This window comes from Microcebus murinus, chromosome 21, assembly GCF_040939455.1.
Source record: "Microcebus murinus isolate Inina chromosome 21, M.murinus_Inina_mat1.0, whole genome shotgun sequence".
NCBI classification, from domain to species: Eukaryota; Metazoa; Chordata; class Mammalia; order Primates; family Cheirogaleidae; genus Microcebus; species Microcebus murinus.
In genome coordinates, this window is record NC_134124.1 from 2479331 (window position 1) to 2489661 (window position 10331).

A 10331-nucleotide genomic window follows, 5' to 3' on the forward strand; every position below is an offset into this window, starting at 1 on the left:
TTCATGGCCCTGGTGACATGTTTCTTTTCTTTTTCTTTATTTAAAAATTTTTTAAAATTTCAGCATATTATGGGGTTACAAATGTTAAGGTTACGTATATTGCCCTTCCTCCCCTCCCCCTCAAGTCAGAGCTTCAAGCATGTCCATACCCCAGATGGTGTGCATGGCATTCATTATGTATGTATATACCCATCCCCTCCCCCTGATCTGCCCGACACCCGATAAATGTTACTCCTGTATGTCCAGTTAGGTGTTGATCAGTGAAACCAATTTGCTGGTGAGTACACGTGCTGCTTATTTTTCCATTCTTGGGATGCTTCACTTAGTAGAATGGGTTCCAGCTCTATCCAGGAAAATACAAGAGGTGCTATATCACCGTTGTTTCTTACAGCTGAATAGTACTCCATGGTATACATATACCACATTTTATTAATCTACTGATGTATTGATGGGCACTTCAGTTGTTTCCACATCTTTGCAATTGTGAATTGTGCTGCTATAAACATTCAAGTGCAGGTGTCTTTTCTGTAGAGTGTCTTTTGTTCTTTTGAGTAGAGATGCCCAGTAATGGGATTGCTGGATCAAATGGTAGATCCACTTGTATTGCTTTGAAGTATCTCCATATTGCTTTCCACAGAGGTTGAACTAGTTTGTAGTCCCACCAGCAATGCAAGAGTGTTCCTATTTCTCCGCATCCACGCCAATATTTATTGTTTTGGGACTTGTTAATAAAGGCCATTCTCACTGGAGATAAGAGATATGTCATTGTGGTTTTGATTTGCATTTCCCTGATGATTAGAGATATTGAGCATTTTTTCATATCTTTCTTGGCCATTATTCTGTCTTCTTTTGGGAATTTTCTGTTCATGTCCTTTGCCCACTTTTTGATAGGTTGTTTGATTTTTCCTTGTTGATTTTCTTGAGTTCTAAATAGATTCTAGTTATCAGCCCTTTATCAAATATGTAGCTTGCGAAAATTTTCTCCCAATCTGTAGGCTGTCTGTTTGCTCTCGTGACAGTTTCTTTGGCTGTGCAGAAGCTTTTTAATTTGATCAGGTCCCATTTATTTATTTTTGTTGTTGCTGTGATTGCCTTTGGGAGCTTCTTCATAAATTCTTTGCCTAGGCCAATGTCTAGAAGAGTATTGCTCTAGAAGAGTATTTCCAACATTTTCCTCTAGGATTCTAATAGTTTCACACCTTAGGTTTAAGTCTGTTACCCAGCGTGAGTTGATTTTTGTCAGAGGTGAAAGGTGTGGATCCTGTTTCAGTCTTCTACATGTGGCTATGCAGGTTTCCCAGCACCATTTATTGAATAAGGATTCGTTTCCTCAGTTTATGTTTCTGTCTGCTTTGTCAAAGATTAGTTGGCTATATGAGGATGGTTTTATTTCTGGGTTCTCTGTTCTGTTCCACTGGTCAATGTCCCTGTTTTTGTGCGAGTAACAAGCTGTTTTAATTACTATGACCTTGTAGTATAGTTTGAAGTCTGATAAATTGATACCTCTCATTTTATTTTTTGTTGTTGTTGCCGTTGTTTTTTGGTTTTTTTTTTTTTTTTGAGACAGAGTCTCACTTCGTTGCCCAGGCTGGAGTGAGTGCTGTGGCGTCAGCCTACCTCACAGCAACCTCAAACTCCTGGGCTCAAGCGATCCTATAGCCTCAGCCTCCCGAGTAGCTGGGACTACAGGCATGTGCCACCATACCCGGCTAATGTTTTTGTATATATATTTTTAGTTGGTCAATTAATTTCTTTCTATTTTTAGTAGAGATGGGGTCTCACTCAGGCTGGTTTCGAACTCCTAACCTCGAGCAAACCACCAGCCTCGGCCTCCCAGAGTGCTAGGATTACAGGCGTGAGCCACCATGCCTGGCCCCATTTTGTTTTTATTACCTAGGATTGCTTTTGCCATACAGGGTCTTTTCTGGTTCCATACGAAGTATAAAATTATTTTTTCTATATCTGTGAAAAATTATATTTTAATATGGATTGTATTGACTCTGTAGATCACTTTGGGTAGTATAGGCATTTTAACAATGTTGATTCTGCTGACCTACAAGCATGGTATGGTCTTCCATCTGTTTACATCCTCTGCTATTTCCTTCTTCAGTGTTTCATAGTTCTCCCTGTAGAGGTCTTTTACCTCCTTAGTTAAATATATTCCTAAGTACTTTATTTTCTTTGTTGCTATTTTGAAGGGAATTGAGTCTTTGATTTGCTTCTCACTTTGGCTATTATTGGAGTATATGAATGTTTTCAGGAAGAGGTGTTAACTCTATGATTGGGTATCTTAAAAAAATCTTATCTAGAATTTGAAAGGAAGTGTGGTTAAAGCTCTGATTGGTAAAGTAGCCACTATTGCTCATATTAGACAAGAGAGAGAGGTGTTTCATCAGTTGCATAGGTTAGACAATGTCCATATTTCTGTCTGCATTCAGATGTTAATGGAAAAAGATCCAACCTCTGTAAAATGATTTAAAAAGGTTTATTCTGAGCTGAATGTATGCCAGCCCAGAGCACATGGCCTTAAGAGGTCCTGAGAAAATGTGCCCATGGTAGCTGGGTTATAGTTTTGTTTTATACTTTCATGGTGACAGGAATTACACAAAGACCCTAAGTCAGTATATGGGGGTGGCTGTACCTTGGTTTGGCCTGAAAAGGTGGGACATCACAAAGCAGGAAGGAGGGGGGCTATAGGTTATAGATGGGTTTAAAGATTCTTTGATTTGTATTGGTTAAAGAAATGAAGCTTTGTCTAAAGACATGGAAAGTTTTAACTTAAGAATATGTGTTAATCAGAGTCAAGCCACCAGATATTTACCAAAACTCAAGCAATCTGTTAAGTAAATAAATGGATGGCCTATAGGTGTGGTTGAGCTTTGTCTTGTATAGCCTTAGGCCTGTTAATGATTTAGTGTCTTACTAATATAAAGAATGCTATTTCCAAAAAGGGTGGGGGGCATGATGAAGCCTGTCTGACCTCCCTTCTCATGGCCAGAAACCCAGGTTTAAGTTTTTGGGAGGTTCCCTTGGTAAAGAGGGGGTACATTCAGTCAGCTGAGGGGCTTAAGGTTTTATTTTCATTCACAATCCCCCATTTTTGGCCAAGATCTTCCAGACACAGCACTGAGGACCAAACTTCTATTTTGTCCCATTGCTGCTGGGTAGTGTGGATACCTGTGTCAGGCCCATCCAGGCCCTCGGTGAGATCCCTGTGGCCAAGGAACTTACAGCTCTGGAGATGAGGGGAAACTTCCCTTTCTCTGAAAGGTCACTGAACGATCAACTCATAACTAAGAAGGATTAATAAGAAAAAGAGGCTTACTGACTATACCCACAGGGAGAATCACAGTGATTACCCAATATCCCAGTGGGGTCCAGAGATTTTTATACCCTCCTTTTAGAGACAAGGGGGAGATGAGGAACTAGGTAATTCTGTTTAGGGGCAATAAATGGTTGCAAAGGAGAATGAATGGATGCCAGAAAGAGATTGACTTTGTAAATGAGTCTCTTTGCAAATTAAATTAACCTGAGAGACAGGTATTATATTTTAAATGATCTTGGCCATGTCTGGTTGCATTCTTAATCTTCTTTCCTGCACTACTTTAAGATAACAGGGAAGGGAAGGGAAGGGAATTTGTTCTTTTTCATGGGTCCATCTGGTTTATGCAGATAGAAGGAAGCCCCTTCCAACACCCATTGATCTCTAAGGGCCTTTAATTCAAAATATTCTTTTTTTTTTTTGAGACAGAGTCTCACTTTGTTGCCCAAGCTAGAGTGAGTGCCGTGGCGTCAGCCTAGCTCACAGCAACCTCAAACTCCTGGGCTCAAGTGATCCTCCTGCCTCAGCCTCCCGAGTAGCTGGGACTATAGGCATGCGCCACCATGCCTGGCTAATTTTTTCTCTATATATTAGTTGGCCAATTAATTTTTTTCTATTTATAGTAGAGATGAGGTCTCACTCTTGCTCAGGCTGGTTTCGAACTCCTGACCTCAAGCAATGCACCTGCCTCCGTCTCCCAGCAAAATATTCTTTATACCAAGGAGTCATATTCTGGGACGAAATTTCCTGAGCTCCTTCATTGCCCCCATCTGGAACTTCCCTAGAAATTTCGCTCATTAAAAGCCAAGCAGGTGACTATGGAGACAGAGATCTGGTTAGCAGCAGTCAAGTAACAAGAGAGCTGAAAAAAGAGACAAGAACATGGATTAAAATGAAAATAAATAAGTAGAAAAGAGCAGATCTAAATACATTTCTCCACACCCCATCAAACCTGTCTCCCATTTTGGGGAATAGGTCTTCATTAATCTGATGAAGAATATTTATCTTTTCTTTTAAGAGGTATAGATTAGTCCTTACTTGCCTAGAGTAGTTTCTGTAGAAATAGCATTTTTTTGCCAATAACCACACAAGTTCCTCCCTGTTGAGCTGTCAGGGTATCCAGAACACAAGGTTTTGGAATACAACAGTGTCTAAGCTGTTGACTTCGAAGTGAAGTGTTCCCAGTGCTTGCAGAGTGACATTGAACTCTTGTTCTATTACCTTGGGAAGATTCAAAACTGCCTTTTCGATCGCATGAGTTCCGAATGCTGGGAAAAGAGTTCTGAGCACCAAAAAGCACTTAGAATTGTGACATACAGGTGATTTTTAAAATAATATAGCACCTAGCACGTTTATGTGGTACCACTTTATGAACAAAAGAGTCCAAGTTTGCAGTTCGGCTGGCATTTAAAGTGGAATACCTGGTAACAGAGATGTCAGATAACAAAGTCCATAGCGGCCTGGCCATCTAGGTAGGGACCACTGTACACTTTATCGCCACACACAACAAAAAGACCAGTGCTATTTACAGAGAGGGTCAGGTTGGAGCCTGTGACTTCCCAGTCTGGCCTTTGCTGTACTTCTTTCTCATTGGCGCTTCTGCATCTCCAGTTTCTGTTACAGCCCAACCAGGTTCCTTGCCTGCTGCTCAAGAGGAGGTCAACACGCTGAGACAGCAGGGGTTACAGCAGAGAAAGAGTTTTATTATCACAGGCACCATGAGGGGAGAGGGGAATAATTTCTCAAATCCATCTTCTGCAAGAATTTGTGAGAAAGGGTTTTTAAAGGTAGTTTGGTGAGCAAAGGGCTGGGGAATGGGGTCTGCAGATTGGTGAGGGATGAGCTCGTAGGGTTGGAATGCAGAAATTATCTTCTCAGTCGGTAGGTTTCCTGGGTAGAGACTTTCAAGGCTGTTGGATCCATTCCCTCGTCTATCCATGGGTCTGGTTGGTGTCAGTAGGTCTCCGGGATGCAGAGTCTAAAAAACACCCCAAAGACCACTCTTAAGATTTAAACAGCAATGGAGTCAAAAGTCTTGGGATTTACAATAGCAATTTTATCTACAGAAGTCGTGGGGGGAGTCACAAAACTTGTGCCTGTCAGAGAGGACAGTGCAATTGAGTAGTAACCAGTTACAGCAGCAAGGAAGTTAGGGAACAAGGGCTGGTTGACTTCTAGCTATATCCATACTTCTATAAAAATCAGATTTAGAATACGATTTATGCTTTGTGGCTTTACGTTATTTTAATATGGACAGTTTCATTTCCATGTGTCCCTGCCAGTCTGTGGGAACAAAACAGGTTGTGAAATATTTGATACAAAAGGCCTTTGGTCTGGTTCTGGCAGTTACAGGGCTTGGTTTTGTCACGAAACCAAGTCAGTCTGGACTTTTGGCCTGTCTATATGTGGTCATTAGTGGCTGGCAACTTAACAAGGGGAGCAAGCGAGTTACCCCAAGTTGCAGGGGCTTGTGAGCTGTTCATAACACGTGATTATTTAACAAGCGTTGACATCATGAGGGTATCAGACTCATCTAAGACGTGCAAGAATGCCATCTGTAAAATCAAACCATGGGGTTTGATCACAGTATTGCCCTAGAATGTCACCCAGACAAGATAAAAATTTTCTTTCTAGTGACCTTACCTGAGAGCAAAAGACACTTTTTCCATGTTCAGTCAACTCACCAACAGGACAAGTACCATAATACGTTTCCTCTGGTTGTGGGTGCCCCTTCTTGTCCTACATCCTCTTCCAGAGCAATTCCACCAGGTACTCACATTGGCAGAAACAACAATGAGGTCGGATTCCTTTGTATGGTCTGCATGTTGGCATAGCTAGCAATCAGATTGATCAGTTCCTGTGGCCAGGGTTAGAAAGACCGGTGCAAAGGGACGCAGGGTCTGTGTCTGACCAGCTGGAAAAGCAGTAAGAGTTAGCAAGAGCGAGACACGGTTTGAAAGAAAAGTCACAGTGGAAGATTAAAAGGGAAATTGGGATAGGTTGAGGCAGTCTCCATTCAGCTTCCAATGTGTAATCCTCGAAAGGGGAGGTTTAAAAGAAAAAGTATTCATAAAGGACCTTTTGTGTGGGGAGGGGATAAAAATAGAAACAAAAAACAGAAAAAAAGGAGTTTTTAGATAAAAAATGTGGTTTCTTCATCCAAAATATTGGGAAAAACCTATCTATTTAGTGAAGATGCCTGCTTGAGGGGCCTGGAAACTAGACCTGGAAATTCTTACTTTCAGATCACCTATAGGGCTGGGCTTCCAGCTGTCTTGGTGCAGTTTGGTGTAGCTTGCATGACTCTGGGATAATTTTTCTTTTATTTTGATGGCAGTTTAGGTGGCTAACCGTACTTCATAGGGGCCTTGCTGGAGAGATGAAAGCATGTGTCTTCTTACAAAAATTCCGATATATACAAAATCTCTTTGATCAAAAAGGATGGTAAAGCCTGTGAATTGGTGGAAGTCATGTTCCGTCAATCTACTGATGACATACTTCAAGCATATTAGTTACTGTTTGTAAACAGCTAGTCTTGCTACTGAAATGTACACTTAAATACCAACAGTGTGCACACACCGGAACTTAAGAAATTATTGCTAAAACACAAACCACACAAGAAAAAAGAACAAAGAAATACAATACACAAATATCTGTGAAAACCTGAATGCTTGAGTACCATGTATTTGCCATAACTCTTTACTCATAATGTATTGATGATGAACACAGATGTTTCAGTCCTCTAACCAGTTTAAATATAATTAATTACCAGACATATTCTAATTAAAAATGACTTATCTCTGAAAATAGGAGAGTATCCTGTGAATTATTCTTTAAAGAATGAACCGAACTGTGGTCTCGGGGTCAGTGTAGTGGATCAGAGTGTGCTGATTGTGGGCAGGACTGCACAGGGATTCAGCCCTGAGTCATTTCCCGCCTCTCACGTGTGCCTCAGGTTCTCTCTCCAGGGGTCTAAGACCTCCAGGAGGGCTCCAAACGCCGAGTGATCAGCTCTTATGTGCGTTTCCTGGACGAGCCTTCTTTTAATTAATCTTGCTGGGGATTCCCTCTAGGGCCAGTCACGCCACGGGCAGTCACAGCAGGCACTCCCACTCGCACCCCACTCACCCAGGCAAACCTTCGGCTGGGACGGGTAAAGTGCCCTTTCTCTTCGGAGCTGAGCAACTCAGTCTCTCATTTCTCTACCAACAGGACAGTTCGGTTTCCTCTTTCATTTCACAAATGCTCAGAAGAGCCAACTCAGATCAGTTTGGAGAGGAAAAGACAATGAATGGAGAAGACCCTTACAGAGCACCAGCAGTTTGGTGGCAGTCTCCGTTTAAAAAGCCCTTTTTTTCTTGTCAAGAAGCAACCGAACTGTGGTCTCGGGGTCAGTGTAGTGGATCAGAGTGTGCTGATTGTGGGCAGGACTGCACAGGGATTCTGCCCTGAGTCATTTCCCGCCTCTCACGTGTGCCTCAGGTTCTCTCTCCAGAGGTATAAGACCTCCGGGAGGGCTCCAAACGCCGAGTGATCAGCTCTTATGTGCGTTTCCTGGACGAGCCTTCTTTTAATTAATCTTGCTGGGGATTCCCTCTAGGGCCACGTCACACCAGGGGCAGTCACAGCAGGCACTCCCACTCGCACCCCACTCACCCAGGCAAACCTTCGGCTGGGACGGGTAAAGTGCCCTTTCTCTTCGGAGCTGAGCAACTCAGTCTCTCATTTCTCTACCAACAGGACAGTTCGGTTTCCTCTTTCATTTCACAAATGCTCAGAAGAGCCAACTCAGATCAGTTTGGAGAGGAAAAGACAATGAATGGAGAAGACCCTTACAGAGCACCAGCAGTTTGGTGGCAATCTCAGTTTAAAAAGCCCTTTTTCCTTTTTTATTTTTATTTCTTTATATTCCTTTCTATTCTTCAGTGAAAAATGAGTGTTCCATCTTTGTACTTTAGCTCTAACTGACTGTAAGATCTCCAACTAGCCTTCAATTACAAACAGCATAGACATTGCACCTGTCTCAAGAGCAGTAGGAAGAGTTAGCAGGTTCAGAGTTGGTAGAAGAGAAAACAGAAAGACAGAGAACTTGAGAGACTGGACATTTGAAATTCATAGTGGCAGGTTGACCATTTGATCTCTGAATTTTCCTGCATGGAATTTGCCCTTCGGTTCAAAAGCATGCACAAGAGTTGGCCTTGGCCAGCTACAGTCCAAGCATACCTGCAGGATTGGAATCTTTGCATCTACACCGATGCTTCTGCATCGAGGTGCCCAGAACCACCCGGGGTGCCCAGATGGCTTCATTCTCCTTGCCTCTCCTCTCCTTTGCAGCATTGGTTTCCCTTTCTTCTTGACAAGAAGCAACCGAACTGTGGTCTCGGGGTCAGTGTAGTGGATCAGAGTGTGCTGATTGTGGGCAGGACTGCACAGGGATTCTGCCCTGAGTCATTTCCCGCCTCTCACGTGTGCCTCAGGTTCTCTCTCCAGGGGTCTAAGACCTCCGGGAGGGCTCAAAACGCCGAGTGATCAGCTCTTATGTGCGTTTCCTGGACGAGCCTTCTTTTAATTAATCTTGCTGGGGATTCCCTCTAGGGCCACGTCACGCCAGGGGCAGTCACAGCAGGCACTCCCACTCGCACCCCACTCACCCAGGCGAACCTTCGGCTGGGACGGGTAAAGTGCCCTTTCTCTTCGGAGCTGAGCAACTCAGTCTCTCATTTCTCTACCAACAGGACAGTTCAGTTTCCTCTTTCATTTTACAAATGCACATAATAGCCAACTCAGATCAATTTGTTGAGGAAGAGACAATGAATGGAGAAGACCCTTACAGAGCACCAGCAATTTGGTGGCAGGCTCTGTAAAAAAAGCCATTTCTCCTCTTCTTTTGGTCAGTGGAAAATGAGTGTTTGATCTTTGTATTCTAGCTTGAACTGGCTGTAAGATTTCCAACTAGCCTTGAACTATCAACTGCTTAAAAGAGCAGTAGGCAAAGTTAGCAGGTTCAGGGGTGGCAGAAGAGAAAACGGGGAGACAGAAAGCTTGAGAGACTGGACATTTGAAATTCATAGTGGCATGTTGACCACTTGAGCTCTGAATTTTTCTGCATGGAATTTGCCCTTCTGTCCGAAGGCATGCACAAGAGTTGGCCATGACTACCTTCGGTCCTAGCATACCTGCAGGCTTGGAATCGAATCTTTGCATCTACACACATGCTTATGATCCAGGTGCCCAAAACCAACCGGGGTGCCCAGATGGCTTCATTCTCCTTGCCTCTCCTCTCCTTTGCAGCATTGGTTTCCCTTTGTTCTTGACAAGAAGCAACCGAACTGTGGTCTCGGGGTCAGTGTAGTGGATCAGAGTGTGCTGATTGTGGGCAGGACTGCACAGGGATTCAGCCCTGAGTCATTTCCCGCCTCTCACGTGTGCCTCAGGTTCTCTCTCCAGGGGTCTAAGACCTCCGGGAGGGCTCCAAACGCCGAGTGATCAGCTCTTATGTGCGTTTCCTGGACGAGCCTTCTTTTAATTAATCTTGCTGGGGATTCCCTCTAGGGCCAGTCACGCCAGGGGCAGTCACAGCAGGCACTCCCACTCGCACCCCACTCACCCAGGCGTACCTTCGGCTGGGACGGGTAAAGTGCCCTTTCTCTTCGGAGCTGAGCAACTCAGTCTCTCATTTCTCTACCAACAGGACAGTTCGGTTTCCTCTTTCATTTTAGAAATGCACAGAATAGCCAACTCAGATCAATTTGTTGAGGAAGAGACAATGAATGGAGAAGACCCTTACAGAGCACCAGCACTTTGGTGGCAGGCTCTGTAAAAAAAGCCATTTCTCCTCTTCTTTTGGTCAGTGGAAAATGAGTGTTTGATCTTTGTATTCTAGCTTGAACTGGCTGTAAGATTTCCAACTAGCCTTGAACTATCAACTGCTTAAAAGAGCAGTAGGCAAAGTTAGCAGGTTCAGAGGTGGCAGAAGAGAAAACGGGGAGACAGAAAGCTTGAGAGACTG